The sequence below is a fragment of the Oratosquilla oratoria genome, chromosome 13 (genome assembly GCF_046742065.1).
Source record: "Oratosquilla oratoria isolate Oo_2021 chromosome 13, ASM4674206v1, whole genome shotgun sequence".
In the NCBI taxonomy this organism is placed as follows: domain Eukaryota; kingdom Metazoa; phylum Arthropoda; class Malacostraca; order Stomatopoda; family Squillidae; genus Oratosquilla; species Oratosquilla oratoria.
The window spans coordinates 9,222,963-9,240,462 of NC_134789.1; the positions used below are offsets into that span (position 1 = coordinate 9,222,963).

The 17,500-nt window shown below is 40.6% G+C and overlaps 1 protein-coding gene across 6 annotated transcripts in view; it reads left to right on the forward strand.

Annotated features, from left to right (window-relative positions):
* LOC143032304 (uncharacterized) overlaps window positions 1–17,500 on the forward strand; it is a 751,965-nt gene that overhangs the window by 346,892 nt on the left and 387,573 nt on the right. The gene's annotated exons all lie outside the window — the stretch shown is intronic.

The window sequence follows — 17,500 nt, forward strand, 5'->3', positions numbered from 1 at the left end:
AGCGGTTCCTCAAAGAAAAAAAGAAAAAAAAAAGGAAGAAAAAAAAAAGGTCTGGTCCTGGTGGAGTCGGCGGTAGCGAGGGAAGTTATGAGTTCGCCCAGAGTCCTGGGAAGGACATGGGAAGGTTCAGATTCCCCCAGGATCCACGGCTGGGGCCGTAGGAACAATCTCCCAGACTTCTTTCCAGGTGTCCCCTCGTAGATGGAAACGTACTTAAGCTTTTGCCTTGGATTGCTATTGATTTATTTGAATTGCACTTGCAACGCTTATGTTGATGTAAGTAGTTGACGACGCGGGGACCAGGTGGCAGCACGAGCCAGCGGTCGGGGCGGGAACCATCGTCAGTAAAAATCAATCTCCCCCCCTTTGGTAGGGGATCTCAGGGGGGCGGGCTGGCTTACTGATGAGCTGTCATTAACTCTAACTAAAGAAACTTTATTTCTTAAGACGATGGGCATACGCTCACCGCTTAAAAGATAATTTTTCGGATGCTTGAGCACGTGGAGACCAACGTGGGACCTATGCAACAAGGTTTCAGAGTCGCTTTCATTTGCATAAGTAATAAGATAGTTGTACATTCTGGCGACATTAAGCAACTCTTAAGTCACGATAAGACGCGCTGTCATTGGCCGCGGATAATGTGCGTTTGAATGCGCTCACCCGCCGACGACAGTGGAACCTTACTCACCATTATTTTACTCACCATACACCGTAATCTACTCTTCATACTCACCATTTTGACCACGGGGAACATGCACAAGGGGTGGGTAATGACGTTTATCGAACTGATACGGTTGATGACGTCAAGTCGCCACGTGCTAGTAAATGCTGACGTCATAACCTTGTCGACTGAAAAGACATTTCTCGTTGGCTTGTGCATCCGAACTACACACAACCTCGCATTTATTAGCAAATACAAGGAAAGGGAACGAACTCTATCATACTTAATTAACTAGTTTGATTGTCTTTTTGTAAATCGTCTGTTATTTTTTTATTTTACAATTATTTACACGTTCATGCATTCTTTATTGGTAATGTATTCATTTGTTTGTGTTTACAAGTAAGCGGTCTATCAGAAGTGCATTTATTCGAGTTTCCGTACTTCCAAATACCCGAGAGGAAGATTCTCAGTCTTGTCTGTCTCTTTTCGTAAATCCAGTATGTATTTTGCAATCATTCAATCACACACACACACACACACACACACACACACACACACGTACACACACGCTCACGCGCACACAAACACACACACACACACACACACACACACGTACACACACGCTCACGCGCACACAAACACACGCACACACCCACAAGCACGAATACACACGCACGCACACACACATACACACACATTCATGAATATACATATGTGTATATGTATATATATATATATATATATATATACATATATATATATATATATATATATATATACATATATATATACATATATGAATATATATAAATATATATATATATATATATAAATATATATATATATATATATGTTTTTTTTCATTAAAGAAAATAGCAATTGATGCATTGATGATCTTGTGTAGATTTTCAAGCCGTCTACCTATGGACTTGGCTTCAGGAGGTAAGTTTGCTACCTCCTGAAGCCAAGTCTCTAGTTAGACGTCTTGAAAATCTACACAAGAAAATCATCAATGCATCAATTGCTATTTTCTTTATTGAAATCTATCTGCAGGAATACCTGCTGCCGTTATATATATATATATATATATATATATATATATATATATATATATATATATATATATATATATTATATATATGTATATATACATATATATAATATACATATATATATATATATATATAATATATATATATATATATATATACATATATATAATATATATATATACATATATATATATATATGTATATATACATATATATAATAATATATACATGTATATATATATATATAATATACATATATATATGTATATATACATACATATATATACATATATATATATATATATATATATATATATATATATATATATATATATATATATACATGTACATACATACATGTATCAAAGGCTTTTTCCCCCTTACATGTACATATGAATATATGCATAATATATATATATCATGTGTGTGTGTGTGTGTGTGTGTGTGTGTGTGTGTGTGTGTGTGTGTGTGTGTGTGTGTGTGTGTGTGTTTCATTGACCCTTTAACCATTACTTCGCTCTCTCCTTGCAACCTCCCATCAGCCACAGGCAACATATGGTTTAGATAGGAAATTTTCTTTCTTTTCAATACCTTCTCACCTCTTCTCGCTTACAGTTTCCATTTTATGCAGGAATTTGTTGAGCGGCTTTGGGAACATCACACAATCCCGCTTCCCGTCTGCCACTGCGTTAAACCACTCTGTTTTCATTCTACCAACGATCATGTTTTCCTCCTTGTATATATATATTCATATGAATATATGGATGCATGTATTGATGTACATATGTATGATGTACATATAGGTGTAATATATATATATATATATATATATATACATATATATATATATATGTATATGTACATATATATACATATATATATATGTATATATATATATATATGTATATATATATGTATATATATATACATATATATATATATATATATATGTATATATATATATATATATGTATATATATATGTATATATATATATGCATGTATATATATATATATGTATTTATATAGGTATGTGTATATATATGTATATATGTGTGTATGTATGTATGTATGCATATGTAAATATGTTTGTATGCATAAGTCTTGATAAATGTTTCCTTGAGTTCCACTAACTAGAATCCCACAACCGTACAGTAACAACAATTCAATATCTCATTGCAAAGTTTGCATAATGCTGATGCATATAGGTAAACTATAGTATCGTCTTTAACATGAGTAAGTCACCTGCTTATGGGAACCTGTCACTGCTCCTCTGGTTTGGTCCTTAAAGTTCACAAGTTTCATCTTAAGATGACTTGAACAAAGTGTGGTTAGATAACATAGGTGTATAACTATCAAAGTTCTGTTCGCATGAGACATTAACCCAATCTCCTTTTTCACATTTTCATTTTAATTCATCCTAGACTATTCTAGTATGCTTTGGGGAGAAGGATTTTTGGGAAATATGTCTCAGAATACTGCCGGTGCGGGATAGCCCCTCTCACGAACTGAACCGATAAGCTTATTGACTACCTCCTTCGTCTTGTATGACTATTCTGTCTACAATCAGGGGATTCGATTCAGTTGAAGAAAATACTTCTATCCTCTATAAGGCTGAGGAGAAGACGTGTCTGTGCACATCACACAAAAGTGATGCGTGACGACAATGTTATGCACACATCAACTTGTTATGTAACATCACACTTGTCCAAGTCAATGTACATACTCGTCCAAGGGATGAATATAAACAAGAGATCAATCCAAAGTAAATCTTTGCACACCTTCTAACGACGTAGCACTCACACTGGGAACCGCACAGGTACACACCCATTTACACACACACACATACACATACACATACACAGACACACACACACACACACACAGACACACAATGTTAATAAATCAATCATATCACAAGAGACAAATCACTCGGATCAATCACAAGATTGATGAGGTTTTTATTTTTCCATGACATGATATGCCCTGCTAATATCACACGCAAATTTGACTTGCAGTAAGCATGAAGACATCATCTGACTAACTGAAAAATCCAGAGAAGTAAGTGGTTGGTCTGGAAAAATAACAACAGGAGATTATTTACATTTGGGGACATACTCTCCTTCGTATATCCAAAGTATAGCCTTGGTCTTCTTTGTGATTTGTTTTGTGAAATGATTTCATTTATACTCGTACTTCACAAAGACACAAAAAATGGAGCGTGCTTTTATGTGTGGAAGTATGTATGCATGTATGTATGTATGTATGTATGTATGTATGTATGTATGTATGTGTGTGTATATATATGCAAAAATATTAAGAAGAAAGCCTGTGTATCTTAACCAGTTGTCACTAATTTGTCTCTAAATAAGGAGAATATAAACAAGGTTTGTCCCCTGCGGTCACAAAAGAAAATCGTTTGACAGAAATATAACTAGATAATAATAAAACATTAACACTGCATAAAAGAACCCCAAAACTATTTAACCAGAATCAGTTGTGGAGTTGTTATCAAGTAATTAAGATTTCCAGAACGACACTGAATGCTATGCCATGACCAATCATATCAATCTGTACAAACATATTGATTGGCTAATTTAAGCCATAAATAGCACTAACTACCCTCGAATTGGTTTGCTTAGAAGCGGGCTCTAATTTGCAAATTACAAAAATCAAAATACAACCTGACGATGAGTACTATTAGTAAATTGTAGCGTTGGAGCCCAGTGCACCAGTCTAGTGTTTGAATATGATACAAGAACGATTTGCCTGGGTGTAATGGAGGAAAGGGGATGGGGAGACCTGGAGGGAACCATTAAAACTAATCGATTAAGTGCATGCTGCTCTAATCATGAAATTGTAATAATCGGTAATGTATAGCATGTATGCATAAATACATTTAGTTATGCATGCAATGTGTGTGTGTATATATATATATATATATATATACATATATATTATATATATATTATATATATATATACTGTATATGCATATACACGTATGTAAATATATATATATATATAGATATATATATACATATATATACATATATATATACATATATATATATATATATATATACATATATATATATATATATATATATATATATATATATATATATATATACATATATATGTATGTAAGTATGTATATAGGGAAAGACTGTAAACACCAGACTCAATTTGCAATGATTACTGTACCCGACGTTTAGATTCCCGTCCAGGAATCGTCTTCAGGGGTATGATGGATACATGATAACACAAATACATATGGCCCGTGGCGTAACTGGGAGCAGATCACGTTCCATGACATATATACAAACATGTACAATTTAATAAGCAAAACTGTTACACAGTGTCTCTGTTTTTATTATAATTCTATTGTATGTTTTGTCTTAGTTTCACTTTTATCGCATTTTTCTTTTGTAACAGTTTTGTTTATTATATTGTACACGTTTGTACATATGTCATAGAACGTGATCCTTTCCCAGGAAGACCATATATATTTGTGTTCACATCATGTATCCATCATACCCATGACGACGATTCCTGGACATTATAATATCGAAACCTCGGTCACAATAGTCTTCAAATTGAGTCTGGTATTCATACTCTTTCTCGATATCGATCCCACACTCCAGATCTTCACGTTGATATATATAATGTATATGTAAATATATATATATACATATATATATAATGTGTATGTAAATATATATACAGTATATAGATAGATACATAGATGCATATATATATACCGTATATGTAAATATATAAATGTATATATATATATATATTTATATGTATATATATATATATATATATTTATATATATATATATATATATACACATATATATATATATATATACTTACACCACATATATGTTAAGCCTTAAGTGAAGCTTCGTAAAAGTAAATAAAATCACCCGACGATAGAAATAAAATAATGGCGAAATTATTCATCTATATCAAGCTTCCGAGCACGAGAGCGGCTCTTCAACTGAATAAAATCACATAACGGCAGAGAGGGATTAAGCTGTCTCGACTCAGTGTTATGTAAACACTGAGGACTCGTCCTTTGGCTCCTTCTTCGGTAGAGTCTGGCTGCCCTCGGTAAACCTCACGGTCTTAGACTCGGGGCGAAGGGGTAGGGTGGGGTGGGTGTAGAGCGCACTCCTCCTTCTCCTCCTCCTCCTCCTCCTCCTCCTCCTCCTCCTTCTCCTTCGCCTCCTACTCCTTATTCTTCGACACCTGTTCCTCCTTATCCTCCTTATTCTCCCCCCATATGTTCATCAAGTTGTCATCACCATCATCATCATCATCATCATCAACATCATCTTCATCATAATCGTCATCCTCCTCCTCCTCATCATCATCATCATCGTTAATATCGTCGTCATCATCATCATCAATATCAATTTTCATCTAACTTGCTATCATCACTATCCTTATTTTCTTTTTCCCTTTCTCCTCCTTTTCTCTTATTCATTATTTTCCTTTTGCTTACATCTCTTATCCTGTTCTCCTCTCCCTTCCCCCTCCTCCTCCTCTTCCTCCTCCTCCTCCTCCTCAACACGAAGAGTGTCTTTGGCCAGAAGCGACATATGGTCTTCCGGCCGTGGCAAGGTTTGGTTGCTTCTCACTGTGTCATACTGACCCTACCTATCCGACACGCACACCACTCACACCCACACACCCTCCACCCACGCCTGACACGTCCCTCCACCCACAGGTCTCACCCATAATCACCCACGAGTCCTGTCAGTCATTTCATTTAAGTTCGTCTATTTGTCATCATGTATAATACTGGTCCGTAGTCATATGCACGCTTAGGCATACGCACACGCACACACACACACACACACACACACACACACACACACACACACACACACACACACACACACACACACACACACACACACACACACACACACACACACACACACACACACACACACACACACACACACACACACACACACGCTCACATACACCTGCTTATGAGTACGAGTGTGAATAAGGAGGATTTGTGGGTTCACCACTGTCTCCCTATGCAAATTCCATCTTTATATTTCCTTTGGATTATTTACACTGATAAAATAAACATTAATTCCGAATGTTATTGTATGCTTTTAATCTGCACATAGACATAGATATAGGCACTGACACAGATACAAACATATACATACACAAACACATACACACACACACACACACACACACACACACACACGCACACAAACACACACACACACACACACACACACACACACACACACACACACACACACACACACACACCTCTCATGGCGTTGTGGTTAGAGCTCTGGACTGCCACTACAGAGGTAAGCGATCGATCCTCGCACGGGGCTGAAATAAAATCACTATCGCAGCGTGAGGGGTGTTACTCCAACTCTCGTGGGCGGGGAGTTGGGGGTGTGTGTGTGTGCAAGGTCATAGCATTACCCATGGATCGGACCTACGAGCTCTGAGCTCTCTTCCAGGAGGGAAATAGCTGTCGATCGAGTCCAACACGTGATCCAAAGACCAAGTGAATACACACACACACACACACACACACACACAAGGAGGAAGGACTCCACTGATCTGCGTATAAAACCATCCCCAAGAATTTATTTGTTTATTCCTAAATGCAGCGTAGAATGTACATCTAAGGTTAAAAAAAAGAAAGAAAATGAATGTTTGGTCAAAGCTTGCTTCCTTAATCTCGTCAGCATTCCATCATTGTTGGCATCATCTATAAAGTGCCACGTCATTCCTTTGAGGGTTTGACGGTGCTGGAGATATGGTGGAGGATTGGGAGGAGGAGGAGGAGGGTGAGGGAGGCAAGGGGTGTGGGGGCTTTGAAGGCAAGGAGGGATTCCGTGGAGGGGAGTGGAGAGGCGTGGAGGGGTCGGCTGAGTACTGGATGCGTGGTGGGAGGAGGAGGAGGATGAATTATGGAGTAGGGCAAGGGTTATGGAGGAGAAGGAGGGAGAAAGTGGAGGATGGGCTCAAACATGAAATGGAAGATGATGGAGAGCGAGGAAGAGTAGGAGAAAGAAAGTAGGACTAGGAAAAGAAAGGGATTATATTGAATGTAGGAAAATTAGGAAGACTAGGAGGAGGATGCGGAAGAGGAGGAGGAGGAGAAGGAGGAGGAGGAGGAAGAGGAAAGAAGAGAGACACATAATGGATTATCATGTGTTTGCATATAGAAATATGCTTACATGTGAGACTCAAATTCGGTCGTCTTTCTTGATTTTACCAAGTAATATATACTCATGCACGTACACACACACACACATACACACACACACACACACACACACACACACACACACACACACACACACACACACACACACACACACACACACACACACAAACACACATAGACACCCACCCATACATAAATAGCAAACTATTTTGAATGAAGTCCCATTCATATTAAAAAAAATCGTACTTTCCACATCTTGTTCCATTTAGCAGCACAAAATTCCATCCAACTATAGATAACCATTACCGTGAAACTGTTCACCCTCCTACGTTTCATTTTCCCATTAATTATCGTCTATATATACTTCAGTGTATTTCTGTGTTCTCAAAATGTTTCGCTCCATATCTCACAATATTTTATTACGGTCACTTAACTCGTTCCTCTCTTGAGATGAAATGCACAACAAACTCAGACAGACAGAAGGTCATGAAGACAGAATGACAGATGGACGGATGGACAGTGCTGGTTAACTGACTGACGTGTTTGATTGACTGTCTATGGGTAAGGATAGACTGGTTGACTGATTGAGGTTGACTTGTCTGTCTCACTGGCCGACTGATGGAGAGTACTTCATCCCAACCTGGACAGGTGTGTGTTAGACAGGAAGCATACTGAGAAATGAGACAGTAATGAATGTTGGGGAATGAAACTGGGACGGGTGAGATGAGACGGTAGAGGGACAGGTGGGTAGTAACTGGCATGAACTGTTCATGACAGAGTAACACACACACACACACACACACACACATACACACACACACACACACACACACACACACACACACACACACACACACACACACACACACACACACACACACACACACACACACACACACACACACACACACACACACACACAAAGAGAGAGAGAGAGAGAGAGAGAGAGAGAGAGAGAGAGAGAGAGAGAGAGAGAGAGAGAGAGAGAAAGAGAGAGAGAGAGAGAGAGAATGTGGACGGATGGAGACAATGGATGTTCGATTAAGGCATTGGTTTTGAATAGACAGACAGACAGAGACACAGACAGATCAAGGCAGATAGCCAGACAGGCAGACATGTAAAAAGACACACATACAGACAGACAGAGACAGACAGACAGACAGACAGAAAGGCAAACAAGTAAGCAGATTGACATACAGACAGTTTATCAAACAGACAAGCAGCCTGACAGAGGAACAGAATGACAGACAGAAAAGCAGGCTGACAGACGGAGAGACGGACGGACAGACAGACAGACAGACACTCGCCAGGTGACTTTTCGAGGTAAGAGCCCAAGGAAGACGATGATGATGGTGCTCAAATCGGTGCTGGGTTGTGCAAGTGACGGTGTGAATAGTATTGGCGGTGGTAGAGGTTGTGGTAGTGGTGGTGGTGGTAGTGGTGGTGAATGTGGCGGTAATATGGTATGTTATGTGGTATTTTGTGTGGTGTAGCGTGGTGCGGTGTGGTGTAGTTCAGTGTACAAGTAGTTTAATGTAGTGCATTGTTATGTAACGTGATGTAATTTCGTATAGAAACAAAGCCATGGAATTATGATATAATACAGATGGGTTTGTGATGTCACCATTTTTCTATATTTGACGTGATGATAATAACCGCGTGGGATGTTTGCGTTATTTGTCGATGTAGCGCTTGTTTGTAATGAGGAACAGGCAGTGATAAGGCAAATATATAACAAAGACGTATTACGATCATTGTAATGAGAGAGCGGGTACAGATGTAAGCAGCGACCGTAGTGGATGAGGGAGAGAATGAGAGAAAGAGAGAGGGATGTAGGAGAGAGAAAAAGAGAGAATTTGAAATGATTTTCGCGTTGAAGAGAATAGATAGAAATGGAGGAAAACAAAAATGTGAGAAAAAATATCAAAATGAGGGAGAGAAGTGTGAAATGTTCATCTCACGGACGTGTGAGAGTGAGAGTGATGTTTTAAGTTTAAATGTAGGCGAATGAGAACGGGAGTGAATATGTGAGAGTAAACGAGTACCTAAAACAACGAGATAGAGAGGTATGGCAGTAATAGGGGAGGACGTGTGTATGTGGTATGGGAGTAGTGAGGGATATGGAGTGGGGTGGATGGGGGGGGTGAAGGATATTGCAGTAGTTGTGGTGAGGGAGAGGACGTGAGTCGCTCTCTGGGTGTTTTGGCTAGTTCGGATCCTGCGGCGTGTGGCAGCATAGTTCCCGGGAGGGAGGTGAGTGTTGCAGTAACACAACACCCCCTACTGTCCGGGACCCAGGTATCCAGTTTCTCAAACATTCCAGCAGATGCAGTGGCCCTCCACAAGGAGCACCCCAGAGACCCCGTCGCCATGAGGGCAGGTCTTAGTGTCCCCGTGGTAGGGGTGAGAGTGCTGGGCCGACCGAGATGGTTCCTGGTTGGGGGAGGAAGAGCCTACAATGTGGGAGAAGGGGATCCCTACAACTCTGGGGGTAACCTGAGGGGGAGGGAGGGGAGGGAGGGTAGGGAGGAAGGGAGTAAGTGTCGTGCAGGCAGAGAGTTGAGGTTGTGCAATGTCCGGCGTACTCCCTCATTGCAACCGAACGGGAGTAGGCCCGCTTTATAACAGAGCGCGGGTCCTCCCACGCCCATCCCGGGGTCTGGGTCCGCCAAGACATTGACCAGTACATAGGTGATGGGGTCCTTGATGTGTGGGCATGGGAATGGGACCCGTCTGGAGGACCCTTAGTCTTGGTCCTGGTGTGTATAGACGGATCTCTGGCGAAACCTGCAAGGATGTTCTGCTGCGCACCAAGCAAGGGAGGGTGGTGGAGGAGGGGAGAGAGAAGGGGAAGGAGAGGAAAGGGAAAGGGAGAGGTCTAGAAGAGGGAAAACAAGCGTGAAGGGTGCCGAAAAAGGGAAAAGGAAAGCCAAGGAATATTTTTTTTTCGTACCACGTTCAAGGAAATGCCATGTGAAGAGTCACACTTGTCGTCCCTAAAGTTGTTTACCATCTTCGTCTTCGCTGACGTTATCGTTGTCGTCATCGTTTCGTCATCAACTCAAACCTTTGATCAGATGGTGATTCAGTAGTTCTTTCTGGCTGCCGCTAGGCGATTTTATTCAGATGTACCATACCCTCTGTTTGGTGAAGGAGAAGGAATGTTAAAAGTTTCAAAAAATCATTTCCTTTCTAATCGGTTTCGTACACTTTGTGTGGTGTGCCTGCGCGCGCGCGCGCGCGTGTGTGTGTGTGTGTGTGTGTGTGTGTGTGTGTGTGTGTGTGTGTGTGTGTGTGTGTGTGTGTGTGTGTGTGTGTGTGTGTGTGTGTGTGTGTGTGTGTGTGTGTGTGTGTGTGTGTGTGTGTGTGTGTGTGTGTGTGTGTGTGTGTGTGCGTGTGTGTCAACCTTACTTTCTTATCGGCAGCTTCTGCGGTGGCCTTCAGACCTTTCTCGTAATTTGGTTCTTATCTCTTTTCTATTTCATCTTCCAAAGGCCTCAGTGATACTTTTTCCAGCTTCCTTCTTCCATATAGAAATGCAAGAGCGCGGACCGAGACTCGCACGGACAAACACACGCATACAGTACTTCTCTTCCATAGTCTCTTTCCTAATCCTCGAAGTCAGGTAGATCTCTCTCTCTCTCTCTTTCTCTCTCTCTCTCTCTCTCTCTCTCTCTCTCTCTCTCTCTCTCTCTCTCTCTCTCTCTCTCTCTCTCTCTCTCTCTCTCCCTCTCTCTCTCTTTCCAATTACCACTCACACTTTTTTCCATTATTATTGTCGACTTTTTGATTTCTTTGTCACCATCCTCTTTACTCGCTCTCGCCATCCCTCCCTCACTCCCTCCCTTATTGCATCAGTCTGCCTGCTCCTGTACTACACACACACACACGCACGCGCACACACACACACACACACACACACACACACACACACACACACACACACACACACACACACACACACACACACACACACACACACACACACACACACACACACACACACACACACACACACACACACACACACACACACACACACACACACACACACACACACACACACACACACACACACACACACACACACACACACACACACACACACACACACACACACACGTCTAAAAAGAACAAAATTAAATGAAATTAAAATAAAGAAACGATTAAATAGAATAAAGTAAAAATATATATATAACATCTCCCTTCGTTGAAAAAGGAAAAAATATGTACGATATTTCTTTTTTTCAATGAACATACTATGGTTCAGTATGAAACACATCCACACTTTTTTTTTTTTTTTTCCAAAAACCTATGGGCCTTCAGACACTGGGCTACATGCTCTTGCACTGAAATGAAGGTCTGATCGCTCCTCTTTCTTCTCTATTGTAGTGTCTTGCTTCAACAAGACTCCAGAAGAAGACTCCAGGCTTTTTTGCGTTCAAGACTTAAACTGACGTACGGTGCCAATTTTTCCTTTCATTTTCTTTTTCCTAACCATACGAAAGACAGTCTGCCGTCTTAGACTGTTCCCTGAAAAAAATGAACGTGTCTAAAACAGTGAAAAAAAGATATATAATCTGACAGCATATATGTGTTTATGCATATGTATATGTATATGTATATACATGTATATATATATATAAATATATATATATACGTATATGCATATGTATATGTACATGTATATGTACACGTGTATGTGCATGTATGTGTATAACTATATATATGAATATGTGTATGCACATGTATATGTATACACATATGTATGTGTGCGAGAGAGAGAGAGAGAGAGAGAGAGAGAGAGAGAGAGAGAGAGAGAGAGAGAGAGAGAGAGAGAGAGAGAGAGAGAGAGAGAGAGAGAGAGAGAGAGAGAGGGAGAGGGAGAGAGGGAAAGGGAGAGAGAGACAGAGAAAGAAAGAGAAAGAGAGTAAAGAGGAAAACCCACTAGGAAGCGTTTGGCGCCGCGGCATCCCATGACAACAACACAAGTATCCTGTGGGTATTATCATGTGGATGTTTTTGGCATCCCATCCATGAATAACAGAGGAGGCTTTGAACAGTACCGTTTTGAACAGTGACCTCGTAACCATGAACAACAGAAGTGTCTTATAAATGGTAACGTTTTAGTAACCTTTGGAATCGACACTGACAACAAGGTAATCTTGTAGACGTGGCTACGTGAAAACTCATTTGTTACGTTGTCACTGACAACAGAAGGTGCTTGAGTGTAGCACTATCATTTGCATAGGCTTACAGATGCGACAGTCTTGAATTGGTAACGTCCCAACGATCTTGAATTGCCAACGTGAGGGACAATTCCTTGCAATATGTATGTGTTTACCCTTGTTTTTCAGCTTGCAATATTCATTCGACGAGGAATTCCGCAAACTGCGGCGATAGGGTTGCATTAAGGTTGTATGCTTTCAATATTGATGCTGCTGGTTTTTTAACATTAATGCTGTATGTTTTCGCATTAATGTTATATGCTTTTAACGTAAATTTTGTATACTTTCGCCGATTTTTTTTTCCCCGAGCGCTCTCTCTCTCTCTCTCCCTCCGATCGCCACAGCGAAACTCCAGAAAGATCGCGAGGTTATTATCATTATCAACGCAAAAGTTTACTTTCGTCGGAAACAGAATATTCTAGTCGCTTTCTGGAACCTGCGTGTTCAGAAATTGGATAACCCGCTTCTCGACTAACTAACCTCATTCTGTTAACCACCTAATGATTCATTCATGTGACATAAACCACACAAATCACAGATAAACCACACAAATCACAGATAATACCTATCGACCATCAACCTTGTCACAATGGATAATACCAGCCTACGTCTCGATCTTTGAAGGTAATATCATTACCGGCAGTGGTACTGATCCACATACACATGAACCACCATTAAACTAATATCATCTCTAAAATCCCCCAACTTCCATTAAGTTAATTGCTATTCCCAGCATCACTGACTTCTATCTGAAATAGCAACAACAATCATAATCTTCATAATCATCATTGTCACCACTAATGTCGCGCTCTTTTTTACCATCTTTCTTAGCGTTGATGGTTAAAAACGCTAGAAACTAATTCAGAATATATATATATATATATATATATATATATATATATATATATATATGTATATATATACATATATATGTATGTATGTATGTATCTATCTATATACATACATTATATATATATATATACATACATATATACATATATATATGTATATACATATATATATATATATATATATATATATAAAATATATATATATATATATATATATATATATATATATACTATAAATATGATTGCACAACAGTTGCACCCTCCACAAGAACGAGTGCTCTTCCAGTAAGAGGACAGGAATGAAAAGAAATAGAAATAGAAGGAATGATGCCGATTCTGTCACCACAAGACTCATTCTCGACCATATCACCATCATTACCACTGCTACCTGAGTGAGGTCACTATCACCACTATCACCATTTAGGAACCACAATCTCCTTCACTTACCACTACCACCTTTGTGATATCACCATCTTTACCACCACCATCATCACCTCTTCATTATCTTGCTGACACTACTACTACTACTACTACTACTACTACTACTACTACTACTACTACTACTACTACTACTACTTCTACTACTACTATCACAACCACTACTACTACTGTCGCAACCACCACTACCACCATCACCATCACCACCACCACTGCTACTTCTACCACCACTATCACTATCACCAACACTATCACCTCGCCCACCATCACCATACTATACGCACCACCACGCCCACCACCGCCGCACCCACCACCACACCCACCACCACCAAAAACAACACCACCACCCTACCATACATACCACTACGCCCACTACCACCGCACCCACCACCACCAAAAACAACACCACCACACCTACCACCACACCCACAACCACCCTACTATAACAACCACCACCACCCTGCCATACACACCACCACCACCTTCGCGGTCTCACGCCACGATGGCGAAGGTGGAACAGAGCCTTCATTCTGTCCTCATTAAACCTTGACACGTTGCAAGACTGAGGTGAAAAGATTCCCAAGATGCATAGATATTGCAGGCTTTGTTTCGCGGACGCTTGCGATGTCACCCTCCACCTTTTTTTTCTTCTTCTTCTGCGTCGTCGCGCCGCCAGCGACGTCGCCGCCAAACAGAACCGAGAGTCATTCGGGGCACGACGTCAGGTCATCACGACTCTTTCCCTCGCACGATCTCGCTCTCTCTCTCTCTCTCTCTCTCTCTCTCTCTCTCTCTCTCTCTCTCTCTCTCTCTCTCACACACACACACACACACACACACACACACACACACACACACACACACACACACACACACACACACACACACACACACACACCTCTCAGCTTCAGCATCCCCTAATAGTCAGGTCTAGGTAGTGTAGCATTCCTTGATGTCTGCTCACAGGAACTGCATTTGTTACATTACAACAAGAAACAATCTTTTTCATCATCCTAGGACAAGAAACACTTGTCTAGTCAGATTTGAGGGAATTTGTGGGTAAAATATCTGGGTTTGGGGTTTGAAGGTTTAAGATTTGGGTCGTTCTTAGGCTTAAGAGTTTCAGGGGTATATAGAATATACAGCTTAGGGTAGTTTCACAGATTTTGAGAACTTTGTGAGAAAGATGTTTAAGTCTATAACTTTTCTTTATGTGAGTGGGATTAATTCATAATTTTGGGATTTAAGCCCATTTGTTCTTAACCTTGGTTACCTGTACCCCCAAGGGGTATGAAACCTTGTACCTGGTGGTACGGGACATGATAGCTAGTCCATGGTACCGTATGTTTACCATGAGAAAGCAAAGCAAGGTTTGTATCACTAATCCTTTTCATATGTTTGCATTGTATTTGTATTGGATGGGGGTACGAGAAAAAGGTCTGAGATATCAGGGGGTACTAAGGGAAGTGAAAAATGGTTAGGAACCACTGATTTATGGGTTTGAATGGAATTGATACTTCTGAACAGAAGTTGGTATTGACAATTACGGAGAAGAATATCCCCATAATGATCATCCCCGAAAGTAAACAAATAAAATAAGATGAATAAATAAACGAATAGATATATAAATAAATCCATAAATAGATAAACAAATAAATAAATAGATGAATAAAAGAGAACAACGACAAAACCAGCTTGTTAAAAAATGTGATGTCCACACATATGGCAACATCATGTTGACGGTATAGAAATATTTGATGTATTTGAGACGGACGAATGAGGATGTGCCACAGCGCATGCGCAGGAGTATGTCCGCTTTCTTTGTCGACAATTGCATTGTGTGTATACACATGGAATTATTTATGCTTGTGTGTATGTATGTGTGTGTGTGTGTGTGTGTGTGTGTGTGTGTGTGTGTGTGTGTGTGTGTGTGTGTGTGTGTGTGTGTGTGTGTGTGTGCGTGCGTGGCCGCACACGCGTTTGTATCCATCCTAAGCATATACCTTTAACACAGATATATTCCGATATGCATTCTTTGGGTATCAACTCCAGTTGACCCGGAATGCATCTGGAACAGAAAGATTGCTCAAAATACATACGACTTCCCTGGAATCGCCGGGTCCTGGAAAAACAACGGAAACGCGCTTGCAAGCTCTACGAATCCGCAAGCACAAATAAACAGAAGACGAGCGACTGAACACCCCCTCCCCCCCCTTAAAAAACAAATCAACACCCCACGGAGCACAAATAAGCTCACTAAACAAAAACAAATAAGTCGTATGGCCTCACCCCCCCAAAAAAAAAAAAAAAAAAAATCAATATCACCGGTGAAGCTTGACACACTGTCCGCTAAGATCGACCAGCATCAAACAGGAAGAAGCCTTCAGCCAGCATGGACCAACCCGCGGATGAAGGATAAAAACGGGAGCTATGACCAAATGCTACCCCCCACCCCGGGCCACAGACAATATGTAAGACAAACACCCGCAGTCGAAAACCGCTCTTAGGGACAAAATCCCAACGCCACTCACCACAAAAGAAGCGACACGCGGATCCATGAACAAAAACCTGAAGCAAATTCTGCCCCAAAGACAAGAGTGATGCAAAGACAGTCGCCTGACTTGAAGTGGAGGGAAAGAAGAGTGCATGAGGGTGGAGAAAGAACGAAATAAAAGATACAAAAAGAGAGACAGCGAGAGAGAGAGAGAGAGAGAGAGAGAGAGAGAGAGAGAGAGAGAGAGAGAGAGAGAGAGAGAGAGAGAGGGAGAGAGAGAAGGGAGAGACTGAGGAAGAGAAAAGATAGGGAATCACAAATTAGGCACGATTGTGATGGTGATGGTGATGAATCCCTGGGCTCCTCACCATCACGCAACGCCACACAGCCAACAAAGACACCACCACACCACGTAACCTTGAAACAAAAACAGATGCAAAAACGAGACACAAACTTAAACGACAAAGGAGGAACGGGGAGTAACCAAACGGCGAACGGTTGGGGTCTCATTGTTGGACGACCTCGAGTTGCATACTACTCTTGTACT